The sequence below is a fragment of the Gymnoscopelus braueri genome (assembly GCF_963280865.1).
Source record: "Gymnoscopelus braueri genome assembly, chromosome: 10".
In the NCBI taxonomy this organism is placed as follows: Eukaryota; Metazoa; Chordata; class Actinopteri; order Myctophiformes; family Myctophidae; genus Gymnoscopelus; species Gymnoscopelus braueri.
Genome location: NC_137611.1, coordinates 53,822,564 through 53,847,563, shown reverse-complemented (window position 1 = coordinate 53,847,563; position 25,000 = coordinate 53,822,564). Strand labels below are relative to the sequence as shown.

Sequence of the window (25,000 nt, the reverse complement as noted above, 5' to 3'; positions counted from 1 at the left end):
ATATCAACCTAATATAAACCTAAAGTAGGCCTATGTAGAATTTCTGCAACTTATAAATAAATAATTAAATCAATAAATAAATCTCTTACCTGTAACATACAGTCTGGTCCCAGAGCCAAAGACGTCGTACACAGTGAAATGTCCCATAACAAAAACCTGTCTGGTTGTGTAATAACACAGCCAGCATCAAATATGGATTTAATGCTTCTCTGGTGTTCTAATAAATGTACATGTGTCAGAGGAGAGGTGGCTTCAGATCCCTCCTTTATCTAAAACAACTCAGGCAAGTGTTATTAACCCAATGAAAGTAATCACTACTAGGCTACTTCATCTCAACCTGAATAACATAACACTCATTATTATTATTATTATTATTATTATTATTATTATTATTATTATTATTATTATTATTATTATTATTATTATAATTATTATAATTATTATAATTATTAATTATTATTATTGTCTCCGCCAGGCCGAAAGGCATGGCGAGAGAGTATGTTTTGCCCCCTGTCCGTCCGTTCGTCCGTCCTTCCGTGTCTCACTGTGTCCGTCCGTCCGTCCGTCCTTCTGTCTGTTAACAGCTAATCTCCACCACCGTTTGCCCGGTCGCTGTGAAACTGCACACACACACTCCCTGGATGCCACAGCAGAACCTCTGCCCCACATTTTTCAGATCAGCCTGTCATAGCGCCACCATGAGGCCGACTTTTGCAAAACACATTTTTTGAAATTTTGCACACAAATTCCCACTAGGCCGAGGAAGAAATGCCACCCTTTTCACATTGGCCTGTTATAGCGCCACCAGCAGGTCTAATTTAGCAAACCACATATTTGGAACAAAATCATGAATGCAGTGTCCGATTGCTGTGAAAAGCCTAAGAAGAAATGGAAGCCTTTTCACATTGGCCTATTATAGCGCCAGGGGCCATAATAACCTACCTGACCTGGAGGAGACTTGTGCTCCGAGGAGCACTTTTTGTAGTTATTATTATTATTATTATTATTATTATTATTTATCAATATAAATCTGACTACAAATTTGAAATAAACAAAAGGTTATACCAGCCATAGAAATCTTATAGCCATCTTAGAAATCTTATATAACTCCTTTCAGTTGGTCCTGGTAGACATTATCAGGTGCACGATACAACTGCCGAGATCTGTCTGGATAAAAGGTAGCCACATACAGTATGTGCATGATTAAATTATTCTACTTTGAGTGGAAGCCTACAATGAGGAGCAAGAAAAACTATTATCAAAATTCATTTGAATCTTACATACAAAAGACTTACCAGGGTTTCTTTTCAATGTGCCAGCATTGATACCTTCATTGCAAAGGATGCAAGTATTATGGTAGATCAAGTGTGCCAGCTAGCACTTGAACTACTTGACCCATACAATGCCCTGCATCTTTTCTTCCTGTCTGGCCGTTGGTCTTGCTCATCTTGCTCTAAAGAATAGATTATGTTTAAAGTTTTTATTAAATTATGATGTCACTCACAACATAGAATAGGATTGAAATCTGCAAGTGGCAACTTTCATCACATTGAAAAAAACATACGATTTCCAGTGGATATACCTCTTGCACGACTGTATAGCTCGGTTTTGCATTCCAAATGGTATCTTAGTTTGGGGTCATCTCAGTTTTTCCAGTCCTCATGTAGTCTTCTGATTAATGCTGCATCATCCACACTCTCAGAATAAGACAACATCTGTGCATAGCCTTTTTGGGTGACTTTTGAGTAGCCTGGGACCAGACGAATCTGCGAGTGCAAAAAAAAAATGCACTCTGCGATATAGGTCTGGCACCGCTCCATAGAGAATCCATTTCCTGCTCCCAGAAGACGTGGGTATCCAATCAGGGCCCAGAATCCAAATATGGGCGGGTTTTTCCCCTTTATAGGAAATGACGTACAACGCAAGGGACTGTAGTTTTTACAGAATCACAACAAACATGGATGCCGCTATTGCCTCCGTAGTAGACGAATTGGAAACTATATCGTATCTAAAAGACGAACAAACAATTGCTCTTAAAGCTTTCGTTGAAAAGAAAGATGTGTTTGCCGTACTGCCTACTGGATTCGGGAAAAGTTTAATTTATCAACTGGCTCCGCTCGTCGCAAAGAAGTTGGGACTGAGTGAAAACCCAGTAGTTATAGTAGTATCCCCGTTGAACGCTTTGATGGAGGATCAGATCAGAGAAGCTACTAATTTTGGACTCACCGCCTTTCAGCTCGGAGTCCACGACGACGCTGAAATCCTCAGTGGACGTGGACAAGTTATATTCGGTATGCCAGAACTATGGCTGCTGAATGATAAGTGGAGAGGCATGTTATCGTCGGCTGTTTTCAAGGACAATTTAATGGGGATTGTCGTAGATGAGGTTCACCTAGCGTACAAATGGTAAGTGTTGGTTGCTAAATACTCTCATGCCTAACGTCTGTGTATTGTGTAGAACTAGAAGCCACTAATATTGTTACAAACAACAAACATGTGGATGCTTAGCATGGCTAGGCTGACACTCGCCTGCTAGCAGCTGAGCTGGAACAACGCCATTAAACAAAGCAAGAGCCTCTGATACACTTCAATCATTAACATTTGGTATTTGATAAAACTTTCCTCAAAAGGACATAGGCAGGGAATGAGCATTAAAACGTTCAAGTTGCCGTGGCTTGTCCTGTAAACCATAATTTCTATTGTTGTGTTGGGCTGGGACCGTCAAATATCACTGACCTAAATCCGTCCTAGAACTACATTTTCAATGGTCATTATTCTTAAATAAAGTTTAAATCTGTCCAAGCATACTTGGATCCTTAGGGTACATTTATTGGATAGTACTTGTAGAGATAGCCATACATATCAGTATAAACAAAGCTACAAAGACATTTGTACTGCAATGTTTAATTAAATGTTCTTTCTAGTTTGTTTTAACATTTTTTTTTCTATTAATATGTTAGTTGAAAACCAAGCAACAAAGCAATTCATACTGATGTGAACACATGTGTTAATATATACTGTTTCCTGTGTATTTACACATTCATGTTAATGTGTTTTTAGACATTTAAACACTTGAGCAATTTGTTTTTGTACTTTGTCTACAGTTTATTTCATCTCATCTTTGCTATGTGCATTTTCAGTTTACACTAATCTGTATATTACAATAAAGCAATTAAAATATAAATTTCTATAAAACATTCTAATGTTCATTTATCCTTCCTAGGGGACAGGCCAAAAAGGGGGAGGCCGCAGCCTTCAGAGAGAGCTTCTCGAAGTTGGGAGATTTGAGATCGATCGTCAAGGAGGGTCAGTATATATATATAAAACGACAACAAATGTAATATTTTCATAACCACTTGAACCCTACTATTCCTATTCTACTGTAAACAGCAGATGTACACTCTCACAGCTCATGTGCTCTGAGCTTAAAGATTGGCTTTTGTAATAGTAGAAATGTATTGTGACAGTATGATTATGATAGAATAGGAAATGATTATTTATACAGCAGGGGTAGTTCATGAATTTAAACCAGTTGTGAGTTTAAAGAAATTGTTTTTTTGTTTCTAAACAAATTTGTGTTACAATACAAGCTAACATTAGTGCATTTGTTTGTCTTTTTCAGGTACACCTGTGTTGGCACTGACTGCATCAGCTGATCTTGCTTCCAGAGCCAGGGTGAAGAAACAGCTGCTCATGGACAATGTCAATACGAAAACTGTGACAGTTAGCCCCAACCGGACAAACATCAGACTTGGACTGATGTCAGTTTCTGACGAAACGCTGGAATGCCTGGACTGGGTTGTGAGGGAGGTTAAAGAGAAGGGGCTTTCCATGTCTCAAATCCTTATTTACTGCCGCTCCTTAAAGACAGTTGGTAGAGTTTTTAATTATTTCAAAGGAGAGCTAGATGAAGATGCGTGGGTTGAAAGGGACCCTGAACAAAAGTCAGAAAACCTGCTGATAGGGATGTTTCACAGCCACACACATGCAGAAGACAAAAGCAGATTGCTGTCATCTCTAGGTGGAGAGGGGAGTTGCAGAGTTGTTGTTGCAACAACAGCTCTTGGGTTGGGCTTAAATTTTCGAAATGTATCTCATGTGATAATGTATGGGGTACCAGATGATGTTGAATCAATTGTTCAGCAGGCAGGCCGGGCAGGCAGAGATGGCTCACAGTCACATGCTGCATTGTATGTTGTTAAACAGCATAGAAGGACTGATGAGGGAGTTAAAGAGTTGCTACACCAATGCAAAATTGGCTGTTTTCGAAAGGCCCTATACAGTAACTTTGAAGAACATACAACAAGGGTTGAGCCAGGACATCTCTGTTGCACCTATTGCCACTCTTTGTGTTCTTGCACCACTGAAGGTTGTGGAGAGTTGACACCTAATTTTGAGTTGTTGCAAGACGAGGTTTCTACTAGATGTAGGCAGGTACTACCAGAACATAAATGTTTAATCAGGGAGAAGCTGAAGGTATACCAGGACAGTTTGGTGCCTGAAAATGCACATCTGTTCACCACCGAGAAAGGTAGCACTGGATTTGGCATAGAACTTATTGATGCTGTTGTAGAACACAGTCACAATATATTTGACTTGGCATACATAAAGCGCAATATCCCAGTATTTTTTTCAGCGCCATGCTATTCTAATTCTGAAAGTTATTGGTGAGGTATTTCAGGACATTGACGGCTTGGAGACCAGTCACTTGGAGTCGGCGATCAGAGACTCTTCTTGTTTTGACCAGCCAGACATGTATTACACTGGTCACTTTGATGCACCAGATGATGTTGACCAGTTGCAAACACCACTCAGCAGCTCAGAATCTGCAATGTCTGTAATGTCAGGATTGGCATCACTGCATTCCTCTGACTTTTAGTGTCAGACTAAAGTATTGTTCCCAGATTTGTTCATAGCTATCGTGCAGAATGTTACTTGAAATTGTATTACTTCAGAAGCCTTAAAGATAACAAGAGCTTGTGAATAAATGATAACTACATTGTATTAGTTGAACACAGGTTATTTTTCATGGTTTTCAACAGACAAAGACACATGTTTATAATTAAAATATATTATTATATTATTTAGAAAAAATATTAGAAAATAGATATGTATTTTCTTTTTTTAAGATACATTTATATATTGTCTGGTGTTTTACATACTAACAATATTCCACACCCGGAGACCTTCTAGATACATTTAAATGTATAAATGAAACAACATGGTTTGGTTTCATCACTGACCTGTTGGTTCCTCTGTTCCATTGAAGTGACATGAGGTGATGTTGTCTTTGGAATATCCAGTAAAGAAGTAACGTTTGGTGACAGCAGACAGAACAGAGTTGGTTGTACTGACAGACAGCAGACTGTAGTTGTTTAATGTCAGGACCATCTGACCCAGGTTAGGATAGAAGCCTACAGCCAGACACACCTGTGGAGCATCTGAGGCTGATCCTGGACCAGCCTGTAGGATGGACACAGTGGGGCGGACAGCACATTCATCTACAGAAGGAGACAATAAAGGACACAGGGCACAGTGTCACTTATGAAAAACCACAACACCTTGTGACAGTAGCCTGCATGGTAAACCATCCCGGTCGCGTTGATTCACATTTTGATGCGTCTTCGAACACACGCGGCCGGTTTACCAGGCTACCAGTAGCCATCAAGCTATATAAACAAGAGAAAACTGTTAACTTACACAGCGGGAGTATTTATTTCATGCACTTAATTAGTATTCATTTAAAGTGTTTGGCTTATCCACACAGAACATGAATATTATCCAATGATAGAGCGAGGTTGTGAATAAAATCATCAACCTGTATGAAATAAGTTTCACCACATTAAAAGTTGTTGTGAAATGTTTATTCACAACAATTCAAAGGCTCAATTGAGTCTCCTACTGAGTCTCCTACTGACCAATGACCCGGTCATCAAATTATTGGCTTAAGAATGCGACAAAAACTAAAGAATCTCCATGAATTCAAAGCTTCATGGGGTGGTAATTGATAGAAAATAAGTAATTTTTTGGGTGAAGTACTTCTTTAAGATGAATCTGGAAATTATCTATGATTTGATTTTAATCAGAGATTATTATTAATCATGTGTAATTATTTGTTTGTTTAGGTTTATGTCTTGTATACTAAGAGAGGTCATTGATATCGCACATAATAAAAACCTGTTAACTAACAAAACTACCTGTTATAACTGTTAGGCTATCAAATTGCGATCATTAGATTAAATTAATAGTTAAAGGGCAAGACCACTTTGGTAGAGGTTTGGGTTGTGTAGTTACCTTGCCATGATGTAACTCCAGTTACAGGTGGGCAAGAAATAAAAAATAATTGCTCCATTGATTAGAAATTGATAATTCAAAATATGCTCATCATTGACTTACATTGTACGGTAAAACAGCTCTCAAAGTCACTCTTTTAGCACGTAAACAAACGCAAACAAAGTTGATTCAGACAATATAGAACATCACCAAACCCAGTACTGTTTTTTTTTTTAAATAAAAATGTCAACTTCCTGTTGATTTTGCCATTTTTTATATGTAGAAAACCTGGATCCGCGGATCCGGATCCAGATCTTCAAATAGTAAAATCAACAGGAAGTTGACATTTTTATTAAAAAAACAAACAGTACTGGGTTTGGTGATGCTCTATATTGCCTGAACCAGCTATGTTTGGGTTCATTTATGTGCTAAAAGAGTGACTTTGAGAGCGGTTTTACCGCACAATGTAAGTCAATGAGGAGCATTTTTTGAATTATCAATTTCTAATCAATGGAGCAATTATTTTTGATTTCTTGCCCACCTTTTGGGGTTACATCATGGCAAGGTAACTACACAACCCAAACCTCTACCAAAGTGGTCTTACCCTTTAATAATTATTTGTAATAATAACCAGTTGGCAGGACAGTGAGAGTGATGGGTTTGCCGAAGGTTAGTGCATCACAGTGTTATGCTGCTGTACAAAAACCTTTGTCTGATAAAATGAATATTAAATGATCCATTCTTTGTAATAAAACATTTAAACACAACATAACTGTACTATGACATACAACAACACACTCAACACTCAACAAAGAGTTGTTCCATAATGAACACAGTCAATATGTTTACTTATAAGAATAAATGACAGAGCTGATTGCTTCTCTAAATGCAATTGGTACAATGTAAGTTCAGGAGGGAAGACCACACCAGATAACTATCTCCTCCCCCTCGTAATCGCCTCCAATCTGGCCGATATCAACTCCTCCCAAGCTCACCTGCTTGCGATGGCGTTGATAACAACTCCTCCCTTATCTCCTCCTACCAAACTAATCAAGGGATTCAGTGCAAACGATAGTTCATGTAGACACGGAAGGCAGAATGTTTATGTACTTCATTCACACTCCCCGGACCCCCCCCATTCGCTATCAGTTATACAGTCGTACTCCTTTAAGTCAGTACGTTCAACCTCTTGTCATTATCATTCGCTTCAAGCTAATTACTCACGCCCTCATACCCACAGAGCAACTCGGGCGGTTCATTTAAGCAGCCTCTGTTCTCTGTTCAGTCTACGTACTTCGCTGTCTAAGCGGTGTGTTCAGCTGTTTGTTTTCAAATTCCCTCCACCTCCCCGGCCTCCTCCCCGTGGCATCTAGTTATTATTGTTATAGGTTGATTCTGTGTTGTACTGTGGTTCTATGATTCTGTGTATTGTACTGTGTTTTTGGATTGTACTATGATTGTGGTTGTTTAATTATGCATTGAAGGTTCAATGTTATGTTAAACTGTATTTTATGCTTATGTTTTATGCTTTCTGTCTCTCCCTCTCTCTTTTTCCCCCGACACGGTCGAGGCAGAAGGCCGCCACCCTAGAGCCTAGGGTCTGCCTGACGTTTTCTCCCAGTTAAGAGGGAGTTTTTCGTTGCCACTGTCGCAAATTGCTTGCTCAGGGTGGGATTGTCGGGTCTCTTCTCTACATGTAAAGTGTCTTGAGACAACTTGTTGTGATTTGACACTTGAATTGAATGCTCTGCTCTGCTCTGGGGGTTTGTGATTGAATGATCTGTGACATGTTTGCACAGGAATCTGTAATATCACATGAGCAGAGTCACACCGCCAAACTTGAATGCAATATCATTGCATATATGGGTTATGGTTAATATGGTAATGGTTAATAAATGGTAAATGGTTCATTAACGGTCTGGTTATTTCTGAGCTGAAGTGTCTAAATGAATTGTATTTATACCACGCCTTGCCCGCTCTCATTCATGCTCACTGTTTCTTGCATACAAGAAGTACAAGCATAACGTCCTTAACGCAAAGGAAAATACCCGTAAAGTATTTACTCACCAGCAACATGGATCAAGACGACAACGCTTTCCAGCTCATGGCCTCGGACGAGGAGGATTTTTCCAACACAAACCCTCCCGTCCCGCCGACATTATCTCCAGCAACATCCAGCCAACGCCTGCGCTCGGCCACCACAACACCTATCCCTCCGTCTCTCTCCCGGACCCCGGTCGAGTTCCGCACAAACCCACCACCCACCTCCACCACCCGAACGAGCCGACAGCGCGCTCGCCACGCAGCCGACTGCCCCGGGCCGTACACCCGCGCCAGCCTTCGCACCGCCACTCCAGCTCGCTGGATCACCCTTATCATCGCCAACTTCACAGACACCCCCTCGTGCACCAAGCAGCAACTCCTCTCACTTCTAGGTCACCTCAATTTCGCCACCCGCATCATCCCCCAAGGCCGTTCATTCATCTCTCACCTCCTTTCACTAGCCTCCTCCGTTCCAGCCCTCCATAACCAAGTCACCATCTCCCCGGAATGCAAAATGGAGCTCCGCCTCTGGCACAACTTACTGCAGAATTGGAACGGAATCAGTTTCTTCTATGACGATTTCCACTCCTCACCAGAGGACCTCCAACTATTCACAGACGCCGCCCTCTCCGTAGGCTACGGAGGGTATTATCAAGGCAGATGGTTCTCGGAGGAATGGCCGGAGATGTTAGATCCTCAGTGCGACTCCGGCCATTCCTTCGCCTTGTTCGAGCTCTACCCCATTGTGGTAGCGGCTTCCCTTTGGGGATCGGAGTGGACCAGCCGCTCCGTCCTGATACACTCTGACAACCAAGCCACCGTCAACATCATAAATAAAGGTCGCTCCTCCTCACTCCCCATCATGGCACTCCTCCGTCGACTCACCTGGATCACTGTCACTCACAATTTTATCATCCGCCCCGCCCACGTCCCCGGTCACCTCAATACCATCGCTGACTCACTCTCTCGTTTTCTCTTACAGAAATTCAGGCACTTGGCTCCAGAAGCAGACTCTCATCCCACTCCGGTACCTCCATATTCGCACATGACCTTCCCCTGAATCACCCACTCGGCCATCTCATCCACCACGCACAACAAGCCATCCTCCAGTCTCTCGCCCCATCCTCACTGTCCACCTACTGGACTGCCTGGAAGAACTTCCAGCTGTTCCATGCCACCTTCACCCTGCACTTCCCGTCACTAGACCTGGCCACTCTCACCTGATACGTCAGCCACTGCCACTACTCCCGGTCCATGCACTCATCCACCATCCGAGTTTACATATCCGGCATCAATTTCGTTGTCAAACTCATCAGCGGCGCCGCTCACCCCTTTCACGCGCACCCGCACATCACACTGCTGCTCAAAGGCATCAAACGCCACGAGCCTCACCACCCTCCTAGCCGCCAACCCCTCACAGACAACATCCTCGCCGACTGCATCACCGTCCTCCGTTCCGGTCACTTAGACCCACTCACCAACTCCACACTCGAGTCCCTATTCCTCCTGGCGTTCTACGGATTCCTCCGCTGCTCCGAATTCACATCCGCCAACACTAGGTTCGACCCAGCTCGCCACCCCTGTCTGTTCGACCTATCCGTACTCAGCCCATCCGCCCTCATCTACACCCTCAAGCACAGCAAGACTGACCAGTTCGGAACATCCACCCCCATTCACCTGTTCAAACTAGACTCACCCCTCAGCCCATACGAACCACTAGTCCGCCACCTCTCCATCCGACAGTCCCAAAACGCCTCACCATCCGACCCCCTGTTTATCTCAGAAACCGGTTCTGTAGTCACTCGCACCTGGTTTCACCACCACCTCCGCTCTGTTCTCACCAAAGCCGGCTACGCCGCCAACCACTTCTCGGGTCACTCATTTCGTATAGGCGCAGCCTCCACAGCCTCCCGGAAAGGCGTCCCCGAGCATATCATCCAAATCCTGGGTAGGTGGTCATCACAAGCGTACCACACGTACATCCGCTCCAACTCTCACGACCTCCTCCAAGCCCACATTGCACTCATCCGCTGAAATACTGCACCATTCTTTGGGGTCTCGGCGCGACCAGGTCGCCGACAGGCCACGGGCCCCAAAGCCAAACTAACCAGGGTCCGTGCCCCAGACTGCCCGGCCCCCCGCCCGCTCCTCTCCATTCCTCCTCCCTACCTCCCCTCTTCCCCTTTCATCCATCCTCCCTACCTCCCCTCTTCCCCTTTCATCATCCTCCCCGTCGCCTTCTTCAGGCCACCCATCCCACCACTCATCCCTCCCCTCATCCCCTTCATCCACTCTCTTAGGCGCCGCCCAACCACATCAACCCGCCTCCATCCCATCATATTCATCTCACTTCATCCTCCACCCCTCCTCCCTTTCCCCCCTTCACGCCCACCTGCCCCCCGCACTCCCAACAACGGGACCCCCGCTCCCAACAACGGGACCCCCTACTCCCAACAACGGGACCCCCTACTCCCAACAACGGGACCCCCTACAACCCCTCACGCCCACCTCCCTAGCACACTCCCAAAAACGGGACCCCCTACTCCCAACAATGTAACGTAATGTAATGTAATGTAATGTAATGTAATGTAATGTAATGTAATGTACTCCCAACAACGGGACCCCCTGCTCCCAACAACGGGACACCCTTCCCCCTACCCTCTAACCCTATCTTCCTCCCACAGCGTCACCACACACAATAACCTTCTCTCCACAGTGGCACCACACACAACCAATGCATTCCCCTGTTCATTCCATCAATACAAACCATTCTCTCCACAGTGGCACCATACACAAACAATGCATTCCCCTGTCTCCATTCCATCCACAATTCATTTCAATAAATACAACCCAATCGTTTCTCTGTTTGATGGTGTGGTCTTTACTAGTGAACTTTCAGTTTAATGATGTTCTGTCATACTGATGTGTCACAAACACTCACCCAGACTGAAGAGATGTTTATTTGTTGTAGTTCTGATGAGAAAGCAGATCCAGTTGATGTTTGTAAGGAATTCTGACAGTATCATAGTTTTTGTGTTGGTCGTTCTCTATTCTCAGTCACTGTGGGAACCCCAACCCACACTGTGACAAAACCCTTTACAGAAACCTCCTGCTCACATGGAGTCATGTTTCTCACACAAGTTAGAAAAATGGCTCTAAACTTAACCTCAGTGGATTTGGCCCAAAACATAACCAATCTGTGGGGGTACATGCCTAAACTTAAAGGAGTAGTTCACCCAATATTTTTTTATTTTCTATCAATTATACACCCCCGCGGAGTCTTCGGTAGGAGACTCAATTGAGTCCTGACCAGCCATGAATTATTGGCCCAGGAATGCGACAACAACTAAACAATCTCCATGATTTCAAGGCTTCATTGGGTGTATAATTGATAGAAAATAAGTAATGTATTGGGTAAAGTACTCCTTTAACCTCTGAAAAGCCTATGCTAAACCAAAACATTAGGCCCTAAACTTAACCTCAATGGTTTTGGCCCTAAACATAACCTATTTGACCTTTGGAAAGATTTGGCCTAGATTTGGCCTTGACTCATGTGGAGGTCTTCAGTAGGTGTCAGAGTAACGCTGTTGAGCGTCTTTTTTCTTATTTTATTTTTCCGTATCGTTGACACAAAGAGCCTACCTTTGGACACTGGCCTTTGAAAATGTGTAGATATCTAATATGGAATTAAAGAGTTTCTATTCGATTTGAAAACCTACCTGAGAGTTAAAATTAAAGTTCCATGAAATGTAACACATTTTACAAATATACACACATGAACTTCTAATTAATGAATTAATTATTATTTGTACTGTTATGTTTTGTGTTTTTTTATTTTTTATATTACACCATTAGACAGAAAGTAAGTAGGCCTAAGTAAGAAAGAACAATGAGGTTTTTGTACGGGTGTGTAATAGTTTGAGTCAGTGTGGTCGTGTATATATCTCACACTATGAAATCCTTCATGACAAAAACTAAACAGTTTCTTCTAGTGGAGACACACTAACATCTGATAACATCTGATGGAGGTTTGTGGTATGTCAATAAAACCACTTTACAGTTTGTTGAGGGGGAGGGGAACACTGAACCATATGAATTGAAGATTGATTTCCGTCTCTATAGTGACACATTTTTAATCCATAAGGATCCACAATGACACAATGTGCCATCTGTGTGTTTATGGACAAATACTTTGTGGTAACGTGGAGATGTTAGGGAATTATTTGATCTTCCATTGTAGAAATGTATAGAAACTCATATTTTGTGTACTGCGATCATTCACTCACTTGTAAAAACAGACATTCATATAATATGTAATAATAGTTGTAATAAATGTTTATTTAATGTGTTTATCTCCGCCGTTGTGTTTTTGCCTCATTCGTCAGTCTGTCAATCTGTCCAGCCCTAATCTTGCAAACTATTAGACTGATCAGCACATTTTCTCGTCAGTATGCCAAGAAAGTCCCTCCAGACAGGGGTATCGAACTCATTTTGGGGTCTGGGCCGCATTGGTCAAAAAGTGACTTGATGTGGGCACACGGACACACATGCACGTTCATGCAAAGTAACCTAAATCAGTGGTTCTCAACCTTTTCAGGCCGCAACCCCCAAAATAATCATATTTGAACTGGGGACCTCCCACCCTGATTCCACAGATAAATATTGTGAAAATAGCCGATCTACAAGCTCACCACGTGTGTTGTGAGCTTGTAGATCGCCTATTTACAAATGTTTTGCCTCTTTCTTATATTATTAAAACATTTGGCCAATGTTTGACCAGTTTTTATAGTGCAGTTTGTCGATTACTTTTGATGCAGTAATGCAGTGTTTGTTTTAATTTGATTTAAACTTTTCTTAGTTATTAAAAAGGTCTTAAAAGTCCTTACATTGTCACTTCACTGTCGTCTGAGGACCCCCCAAAATCATGTGGGGACCCCCCTGGGGGTCCTGACCCACAAGTTGAGAACCACTGATCTAAATCACTTGCTGCTTCCAGACACCTGACATCTCTTTGCTTTAACCCACTTGTCGATGTCAGAGACCAGTTTCTGAAAAAAATATGCGCTGTGCGCGCGTGCGTGCTCTGGTCATAGGAAAATTAGAATCACAGAGATTTGCTGAGAATTATGAGTGAGTGAGCCTCTGAATGTTTTGCCGTTGTGCGTCCGGCTCGACTCCGGACATGTCCATTGCAGGACGCTATGCCAATTACATTTGGCATAGTGGATGGTTTTAGAATCCGCTATGTGCTTTCTCAAACGTGTGTGGGCAAGATAGAAATTTTAGGGATTATGGGTAAGGCTAAGGGGTAAGGGGTAAGGCTTTGCCCAAGATAGGGCTCTGTATACCTGAGATAAGATATAAAGGTGCGTGAGCATAGCAGCAGATGTATACTGTGCATGATATACTATGGATGTTAGTTAAGGTGCTAGAAAACACAAAACAGACAAAAGTCAGTGTGTTGTACAGTACATGGGATTAAGGTGCAAAATGTCAGTGCGTGTCAACCGCATAATCCAAAAAAGGTGGACTGACGCTGGTATAATCCGCAAGTAGGAGGAAGAGCAAAGAAAAAGTCCAAGTCACTTGTCCCTGGTATAATGGAAAAACAAAGATCTGAGACCTGAACAAGGCTCATACCTTGTTCAGCAGTCTGACGGCAGCCGGGTGGAAGCTGTTCATGAACCTGGTGGTCCTGCTCGTGATACTGCGGTAGGCCCCCTTGCCCAGCCGCGGTCGTTGTAAAGGTTTGAACAGTTTGTGACTTTGTGCTTGTCCTTGATGATGCACTTTGACTACACACCGCTTTTACAGTTTCTGGAGTGCAGGGAGCTCGCCTCCCATTATGCGCTCACACCATGCGCTGTAGGTTTATCTTTTCTCGGGCAGACTCTTGTATAGCAAGTGACAATCTGTATGAGAACGACATGTTTTTATTTTTGGGTTTTATTTTTGAATATTTGTATTACTGTCTATTTATTTAAAGATGGAGTGCCATGATATTTTTCAACCCTAAAACCTGATCATAAGGTATTATTATTATGTAAGGATTTTTTTTCAAAAAGAAAAAGTGTACAGTAAGTGTTAAAATGTTGTTTTTATGTAGACACACCCACCAGTTCATTAAGTATACCTGGTTTCACTTAGCACCACCCATCTAATCCAGTCCCTCCGCCTCCTCCTATAAGACCACCCACCTGTCCTAGTCCTTCCCCCTTATCACTAAAGGACTGCCCATGGTTCTGCCCATTTGTTTACAAAATGGCAGGAGGACAAATTGGACAAATACAGCCATATATGTTTGAACCTGAATCTGGTTCAGATGAAGATGAGGAGGAAGAAGAAGAACTACTCCATAACCGGAAAGCCTCATCAACCCTTTGCTCAAATCCCAAATGCTCATGTGTGCAACGGATAAATAAAAGGCTTAAAAGGACAACTTTGTTTTTTTACAACCAAGGTTTATATTTTAGCTTGTAATTAAAGTAAATAAAAGATGAGTGTTATTTCTTTTTCATTTACTGCTTTCTATAGTTTTAGCAATTTTCGCGATATTTTTTACAGTGGGCGGGGGCATTCTGTCCGGTGGCTAAATATGCCTTTTTTACACAATAAAAAAGGTACGGTGGTCTTTGATGGCCAGATATTATTGGGGTCTAGAAGAGCTACTGTAAATAATAATAAAGAAAACGCCGGGTTATTGTGTAAAAAAAATACATATTTAGCCACCGGACAGAATGCCTCCCCCCACAAAAAAGATCGCAAAAATTGCTAAAACTATAGAAAGCAGTAAATTAAAACATTTTAACACTCATCTTTTATTTACTTTAATTACAATCTAAAACATAAACCTTGGTTGTAAAAAACTAAAGTTGTCCTTTAAACAGAACCATCAGTTGTCATACATTCTTACAGATGTGCCATGGTGATGTTCAATATCCTGTGATCCAAGTAGAACTTTATCTTACAATGACTATGGTATCCATTACATCAGTGACATTATTTATAGCATCACTGCACACATTTTACTATCATTACAATGCATTTGTATTCCTTCAACCTGACATTCCCATTTAAATGGGCTATGTATTCTTTCCATACATCCCCTTACTAGAAAATGGAAATATAAGCTACAGTATATTACAGTAGGCATATGCATATAAAACGTCTAACTAGATGCTCTCATAATGTATTCAGAGCCATTTCCACCTTGATAATACACTTCTGTTTGCAGAGGCACAGATAATTCGTCTCTTTTTTATTATATTGACAAACAATCACGCTATGTATCTAATCCAACTGAACTAGCTCTAGCGACCCTAACGTTGGCTGAGACTGTATGACTCGAGTTGGTCCCGCCCGCGTCGGTATGTTCTGCCGATTTAATGTAAATGTTTTACCTTCTGAACATCGTATGAAAAATCTAAAGCTAGGCGCCGTAACCTACATATGTCTGTTGTTCCGACGGCGTGAAACAACGCATCGATGGGCTCAAACAACCGTTTAAAACCTTAGTTTGTTGACAGCCTGCGTTGAATTAACATGGAGGCTCGTCCCTGATCTAACTCTACGCCATGTTAAACGGCGATGCGCGTTCACGACCAGCACTGTCTCTGCACGTTGAATTCAACGCAGAGTCGCAGACCGGCACAAAACTCCGATTTAAAAGGTTGTTTCAACCCATCCATTAATTTCTTCACACCGTCGTAACAACAGACGACTGTAGGTTACCGCGACTACCGTTACATTTTCCATACGATGTTCAGAAGCGATCTTATTGACGCTGTACTAAATCCCACAACTAAACGGTGGGGGAGGTCACAGACACAAGGCTATGTCAAACCGATTCATGCTCCTAAATCATTTTATTGGGGCTGGCGGATGTTTTAATTTACCGGTAACGCTCCTGAGGTGCTGCTTTCTGTGTCTCCTGGATAAATCGTCGGAATATAACCTGGCTTCAGTACTTTCCTGTTTGCAATCCCATATTGACTTGCACTAAGTTGGTGAAGCAGTCATCAACAAAATGGGAACTACACACCCGAAGCCTGGTAGAGGGGGCTGAGGGAAAAATCCTGTCTTTATAAATGAAATTAAGCCATTGATCACGTTTGTCCGTGTCAATGGGCAAAGTGTGAAACAACTGTTTGATAGCTGTCACACAGCAGCACAGAACAAACCCTGCCATGGTCACACACGTGTGTTTGAGGCAGCTCCGCCCACAAAAGGTTGTAGTATAAATGACAATGATAATGAGGGGAGGTGCGGTGGGTGGGTATGGGCATTGTTACGTCAGTATGTCGCTGTTTTTGGATTGGCACGTTTGACTCTCAAGGTTTCAGCCTCCAGGAAAAAACTCCAAATAGTCAGAGAAGACATGAAACACCTTAAAACCACCAGCGGGGGCCTTAATGAAGTTCTATCAACCTCATAGACACATGAAAAACAGAAAAAGTGCAAAAACATGGCACCACCTCTTTAAGGTATTGTTAATGTATGGTTATGTTCCGTATTGTGATGTTTGTATGTATGTATTGTTGGTGTACAGGTCTCCGCCAGGTCAGGTACGTTATTCTGGCCTCCTGGTGGCGCTATAATAGGCCAATGTGAAAAGGGTGCCACTGCATTCATGATTTGAGGCATTTTGTTCCAAAAATTTGTTTTGGTAAATTTGACCTGCTGGTGACGCTATAACAGGCATGACGTTTTGAACAAAATGCCTCAAATCATGAACACAGCATGCAATTTCCGTAAAAGTTTGCACGCACATTCCCACTATGCCGAGGAAGAAATGCCACTTGAACATTTTCAAATCAGCCTCATGGTGGTGCTATAACAGGCCGATTCATGTTTTTACCTATAACTGCAACGATCTGTGTAAAACTCTGTAAAACTCCCTATAGGTCAAGGAAAAACCTTTGCACTGCATTTTTCACGTCTGCCTTTTATAGCGCCACTTATGTAAAAAAAAATCTTTATATTACTCTTTCCGATTTTATCCACAATTCACGCAAATCAGTACACAGGATCTCTATAGTCATGTGATCAAGGCGAATCTGTTTGATTTTTCATATTTCATCCTGATTGTATAAGATTGGCTTGTTATAGCGCCACCAACAGGTCTAATTTAGCAAAACAAATTTTAACAAAATGCAGTGTCAGATTGCCATGTAAGGCCTAAGAAGAAATGGCACCCTTTTCACATTAGCCTATTATAGCGCCACCAGGCGGCCACAATAACCTACCTGACCTGGCGGAGACCTGTGCTCCAAGGATTCAACCTATCACTGTCGTGTCGTCCGCATACTTTATGATGGTGTTGGAGTCATGTGTGGCTGTGCAGTCATATGTGTACAAAGAGTAGAGGAGAGGGCTCAGCGAGCATCCCCGGGATGCTCCAGTGATGAGGGTCAGGGGGTCAGATGTGATGCTGCCCATTCTCACCACCTGATGTCGGTTTGACAGGAAGTCTTGTATCCAGTCGCACATGCCCTAGGTCTCGGAGCTTTATGTCAAGCTTTTCTGGGACAAATATGGTATTGAATGCTGAGCTGTAGTCCACGAACAGCATACGTACATATTTGTTACTGCATCAAAAGTAATCAACAAACTATACTATAAAAACTGGTGAAACATTGGCCAAATTGTCAAATAATATAAGGAATAGGCAAAAGTATTGAAAATAGCCAATCTACAAGCTCACAACGCCTCGCGAGGCGTTATAATCTTGTAGATCTGCTATTTTCACAATATGTGTCGAACCGAGTCAAACTAAAAGTAATGCCTCAACTCCTACAATTCCAAGTGCTTGTCAGGGTGGGGGTCCCCCAAAGTTTGAGATCCTAGCTCTATATGTCTAATTATCTTGTGTATTTGTGTTTCCTCCCACAGTGGATCTTTAGCAGGTGTAAACACTGTGGCTTTGATCAACAATAAATCAGCAGAGTTCATCTGTGTTTTCATCCACACTTCCCTTCTCTTTGTAGAATAGACAGATATGAGTGTTCAGGTTTTAATACAGTCTCTATTAGTCTTTGTATCACTGTGTTTCTCAGAGCACAGTAGTACAGAGCTGTGTCTGCCAGGGTTACGTCTGTTATGGTGAGTTCAGTTGATGATCTGGAGGTTGTTGATCGATAACGATTGTCGGAAGTGTGTTCATAAGTCACTGATCTGGCTCCTTTCCGCATCAGATACTGAGGTGCGTGGTTCTGATATTGACGGTACCAGTAAAGGTAAATGTAGTCGTCGTCTGTTTGATAGGAGCAGGACATAGTGACAGTTTGCCCTTCAGTAGAGGTCACCTCCAACACGTTAGGAGTCACTTCATCACCACATGAGGATCCTGAGGAAAACAAGAAATAACAACACAATGTCATTGGCCTTTCATAACAAGTACAATGTTGAAGGAAAACTAGAACAACACTAACTGTTATTTGAGAAGATTTGACACAAAATAAATTTCTATCATACCAAAGATAAGAACAGTGAGAATCATCCACAGCCAATGTTCCATCTCTACAACAAGGTTTAAATCAACAGAGAAACTAAGTGATGATCAACATTCAGTCTGAGAGTTGTTCTCTTCATGCCAGTAGCTTATAATGACACTATGATCAAGCACAGTGGGTCAATGTGCAACATCTACTTGATAATGCTGCCCTCTAGTGGAGGTTAAACGTTGAATTATCTTCTCCTTGACAACATGGCCTCTGATGGAACTCAACTCAAACTCCTCAACTCAAATTTTATTCCTTACCCGGTGAAGTGCGCAGGCAAAATAATTTCTGGTCTACCTTAAGTCAATAGAGCACATTTCAAATGACAGAAGCCAACCAAAGTGCTATAACACAGCAGTAGAAAACAACAATGTCACAATAGGATATACAACAAATACATGCAGCAATTGTAAAACTATTTAAAAAATGCACAGCAGAAAATAGTGAGGTAGAGTCAGTGGTCATGGAGTATCGGATTAGCTGTGCTCAAAAGCCAGAGAAAATACATGTCTTTCTATGGACTGCGAGGCACTAATATTAAAAGGAAGGCTATTCCAAAGCCTTGGGCGGCCACAGCAAAGGCTCGATCACCTCTAGTCTTTTTCTTGGTCGTGAGCTCAACCAGTAACAGCTGGTCGGCAGACCTTAGGGGTCTGGGAAGTGGGAATGTAATCCTCAATAAGGCCTGTGAGGAAAGGCGGGGCAAGCCCATTTCTCGCTTTAAAATTCCTGATTCCTTTTCTTTATTTGTTGGACAACTCATTAACATTAACATTTACACTTTAGACAATTAGCTGACAAACGTATTCACAGTCACTTATATGGGGAATAGATTGGAACTCACTGTGTGTTTGTTTGTTTGTTTGTTTGTTTGTTTGTTTGTTTGTTTGTTTGTTTGTTTGTTTGTTTTTCCAGGATACTAATTACACAATAAGGCAGCTGATGAAGAGTAAAGAGATATTTAGAATTTATTCATGTGAATATTTAAACTCAGATTTGTGATGGTGTGTTGTACTGTTTGGTAATGATTGTAAACTGGTTGATGATTAATTATGTGATTATATGAAAAGTAGAGAAAAGACAAAACTAAAAAAACACATCCGTTAAATTCCTTATGAAGCATTTTTATTGTAAAATGTTTAATATATTGTGACAAATTATGAACAACAATGTAAAAATAATTAATTCAAATATGTATTTATTTATTTATATCAACATAAAATACAACCGATATATAAATATAGAGATTGAAAAGCAAACTTTAGATCAATATATATTATAACATATATGTAATTCATTGTTGAATAATAATAATATAGTAGACTTTGGAGCACTTTTCATAAGTAAGAATGCAGCTCAAAGTGATGTTGCCACAATACAGCATTACTATATTACATGATAATTCAAAGGTATTAATATGTCTTATAAAATGCTATTAAAAGTTAAATTTAAGAGATTGGCCTTTAACTGGCACTTAAAGATGTTAGAGATGGATAATTTAACATTATGTTTTACCTTTCAACAGGAAAAATCTTGACCAAGTACTGTTTAAAAAAAAAAAAAAAAAAAAAAAAAAATATATATATATATATATATATATATATATTGTAAAATATGAAACTGAATCTTTGCCCAAAAGGGGGTGTGACATTGTACATGGACAATGGACAGAGAAGAGCACTCTACTGAATGCAGTTCTAGTTTCACTGCCTGATACCCTTTTACTCAATTTCATTATATTAGTACACATTTTCTGCTGTGTAAGTGTAATTGATAGAAAATATTAATATAGCTATGTTTACATAAGGACTGACACCATTGAAACCATTGTAACCATAGCAAGCAACAGAGTGATGATGAGGATTCTAGAGTGATGAAGGTCTGCGGAGCAGCAACAGTCCACAGCTGAACATGAAGAACTTCGTCACCATCAGAGAGTAGACCAGAGACGCCAGCTTCACTATACACAACATCTGAAACACTGACACACACACACACACACACACACACACACACACACACACACACACACACACACACACACACACACACACACACACACACACACACACACAATAACATTTATATAATAAAATATATAAAACCATTCGTTTGTGGAAAAAAATAAAAATAATAATAATATATATATATATATATATATACACACACACACACACACACACACACACACACACACTCACACACACACACACACACACACACACACACACACTCACACGTATATAAAACTACACTGAAAAAGGTATTACTAAAGACGACTCATGACTAACTCATGATCAGGTCAACTTACAGTCAGTGTTGTCCACCAATGCAGGCTGTGGAGGTGACGTAGCGACAGGTACAGCTGTAGTAACCACAGGCACAGATGGAGTAGTCCCTGGAATAGCAGGTAGGCCTACAGATGGGAATAATTCTGTTATTTATTCAGGGAAATGTGAATCTCATACAGTTAATAACAATTTGCTGAAGGGCACAGTGCTAGTTGTAAATAAATAAATAAACAGAACAAATATAATGCAGTAATATCCAGTGAAAACCATTTTCACTGGATATTACTGGAGAAGTACGTGTAATGTGTTTTTGTGAAAGCTCCTTCATTTTATAGTTTTCATAAAGGAAAATAATTGTGTGTGTGTGTGGGGGGGGCAGAGAGAGGGGGAACAAGGAGGAAATTACAGAAAAAAAGAAAAATGTCATAAGAGAAATCAAAGATATCTACATATTGTTGTAAAATTAAACACAGGCAGGCTAACCTAGGCCTGATAAACCCAGTGTATCAGTCTACTTGGTTTTCCAAATACAGGGGAAGAGGGAGGGTTACGTGTGTTTGTCATTAATTAAACTTGTACATCATCAGTGAAATATGTCAAAATGTCAAATCCACAGTGACAGATTAGGTTCATAATACTTCGAATCTCACCATTGATGGGAGAGCTCAGAGAAAAACTGTACTGGGTCGTTATTGGCCAGCGAGACTTTACCAACTTTACTAGAGAGAGAGCAGTAACTTCATTACCTTGTTTTTGGAAGGTTCCTCCTTCATGTTTGACGTTACAGTGGTATTTATACATGGCAGCCTGTTGTTGGTCCAGTAGAATGAGTCCAGTTGTCCTTCCAGGTTCTGTCAGCTCCATCCTCTCAGTGAATGGCACCTCCTCCATCTGGCCTCTTTGTGACTCTCTCCTCCATGACATCTGGACCACATCTGGAAACATGTCTGCAGCCAAACACAGCAACGCTCTCCTCCCTGTCAATGCATCTGGAGATGCTGTGTACACACTCACTGTGGGCTCCAACACCGCTTCATCTAGCAACACACACACACACACACACACAGAGAAGGACACAGAGGGCATTTTAGAACCGAAGGGGACGCACGCAAGTTTCGTGCGTGTACTTTTTGGGGTGTTTTTGTTACTTTAATCCGGTTAATTCGGTACCAAAAAAAGTACTCCATGAAGTGTAGATGTGGAGGTTTATCTTTTTTCTTCATTCCAAACACCCCCCCCTTCGTCCCAGCACACACACACACACACACACACACACACACACACACACACACACACACACACACACACACACACACACACACACACACACACACACACACACACACACATTTCATGTATGCCTGTATATTTCATGAGCTATCTGTATAGCTCATGTGAGGTTAAATAGAACAAATACAGTTACAATTATTTCACCCTCTGCTTTACACCTGTAAACTTATAAAAAGGATTATTTAATTATAGCTAATATTATGTCATCAGATAAAATGTTAGTAAATTTTAAATATCAAACAAACATGCATCAAAGACCCTCAAAGTAATGAATGAACTGGTAAAGGACTTTAAGTGGATATAATTTTTCTTCTTTAAGATGTTGTTGGTCAAAACATTGATAATCTATATTGACTGGGAGCAAGTTACTTTACAGTGTGCAGATTATATTTATTTTTAACTCAGTTTGTCCATCATCTGGTTTTTATAGTGTAAACATATTTTAACAGGATCATAAAATGGAACAAATGCATATACAAATGTAGCACTATGAAACATTGTGATATTAATTATTTGTATTTGTCAAATATACAGAGAACATTCATACCATTTTAAATGTCCTGAAACGTCTCCACGGATATTGCCAGTTTGGCAATTTCTGTGGGTTTTTTACGCATATATTATATTAACATATAAACCTTATATAAACCTTGAACTTGAACATATCAACTTAATATGAACCTAACCTATAACCCTAATATAAACCTAAAGTAGGCCTATGTAGAATTTCTGTAACTTATAAATAAATAATTAAATAAATAAATAAATCTCTTACCTGTAACATACAGTCTGGTCCCAGAGCCAAAGACGTTGTACACAGTGAAATGTCCCATAACAAAAACCTGTCTGGTAGTGTAATCACACAGCCAGCATCAAATATGGATTTAATGCTTCTCTGGTGTTCTAATAAATGCTCATGTTTTATTTACATGTGTCAGAGGAGAGGTGGCATCAGATCCCTCCTTTATCTAAAACAACTCAGGCAAGTGTTATTAACCCAATGAAAATAATGACTACTACTTCATCTCAACCTGAATAACATAACACTCATTATTATTGTCTTCGCCAGGCCGAAAGGCATGGTCTGCATGTTTTGCCCCCTGTCCGTCCGTCCGTGTGTCCGTCCTTCTGTCTGCGACCAATAATTTCCGCCACTGTTGGCCCGGTCGCTGTGAAACAGTGCACACACACTCCCTGGATGCCACAGCAGGACCTCTGCCCCACATTTTTCAGATCAGCCTGTCATAGCGCCACCATGAGGCCGACTTTTGCAAAACATTTTTTTTATATTACTCCTACAGATTTCGTCCAAAAAACACGCGAATCAGTACACAGTATCTCTATAGCCAGGTGATCAACACTGATCTGTCCGATTTTCCATATTCCATCCTGATTGGCTAAGATTGGCTTCCAAAGTTTGCAGGATTGGTTCATTTTCAACAAAATGCCTCAAATCATGAACGCAGCATGCAATTTCTATGACATTTTCCACGTACATTCCCACTTGGCCCAGGAAGAAATGCCACTTGAAAACTTTCAAATCAGCTTCATGGTGGCGCTTTAACAGAACGATTCACGTTTTAGCTATAACTGCACCGATCTGCGTGAAACTTTGCACGCACACTCCCCAGAGGCCAAGGAAAAACCTTTGCCCTGCATTTTTCACATATGCCTTACAGCGGAGGCTGAGTTTTGTAAAACACATTTTTTGCTCTTAGGGACCAGTCGAAATTTAGGAAATGGGGGGTATGGAGGAAAATAAGGGAGGGTCATGCCATTTTAAATTTAGTCCGAGGGAGGGTCAACTAATTTTATTTTGAGTCCAAGGGAGGGTCATGCATTTTTGAATTAATAAAATAGACCGGGTTTTTATATATATATTTTTACTACAGTTTTTATGAATTACATTCTCCCCTTCCCCTCATCAATTTTACAAACAAGTTATAAATTATTATAACACCAAACAACCACCCGCCAGAGCGCACACTCCGCACAGGCTGCAATGGATGCGTGGAGACGGCCAGGACGCACAGCGCGCACCTCTGTCAATACGGTAATGGTAGACTCATGGTAGAATGAGATTCAACATCAAGTGAAACGCTGCACATAACCAGTGATAGGTTAGATTTAAAGCCTATATTCCAGTTTATAATGTGCGGAAGCCAAGCAACACTTTTGACAGAGAGAGGGGGGGGGGGGGGGGCATGAGACAGCGCGCGGGCGCACGAGAGAGAGGGGGGGGGGGGGGAGCATGAGCGAGCGGGGAGAGAGGGAGGGAGAGAGAACCCGACGTCGGATCAACAGCAATACAAATTAATAACTGCAAACAGATCCAAAGATTAGGCTATCAATATCATACAAAAGCAGAGAGAAGCTGTGTTCTCACCGCTCTGATGGACAATAAATAATCCTTTTGCAAACAATATCCATGTTCTGTTCCTTTGTCAACAATGATCCAAATGGGAAGTTTATTTCAGAAGCTAGAACATGACAGTTTGACATAGATTTGTTTGAGCAATTTTTGCTGTGCAGCTCCTCATTTAAGTTAATTGCCTTCACCTGCTGCTGTGCTGCTGCGCAACAGGGCAGATCTCCGCCAGGCCA

The 25,000-nt window shown here is 41.3% G+C and overlaps 1 protein-coding gene and 1 gene segment (V, D, J or C); both read right to left on the bottom strand.

Moving 5' to 3' along the window:
• The window catches only part of LOC308094134 (immunoglobulin lambda constant 6-like), a 2,715-nt gene extending 2,553 nt beyond the window's left edge, over positions 1–162 (bottom strand). Inside the window, exon 1 of the C gene segment in view lies at positions 90–162.
• Positions 1–25,000, bottom strand: part of trdc (T-cell receptor delta constant) — a 134,251-nt gene that overhangs the window by 15,824 nt on the left and 93,427 nt on the right. The gene's annotated exons all lie outside the window — the stretch shown is intronic.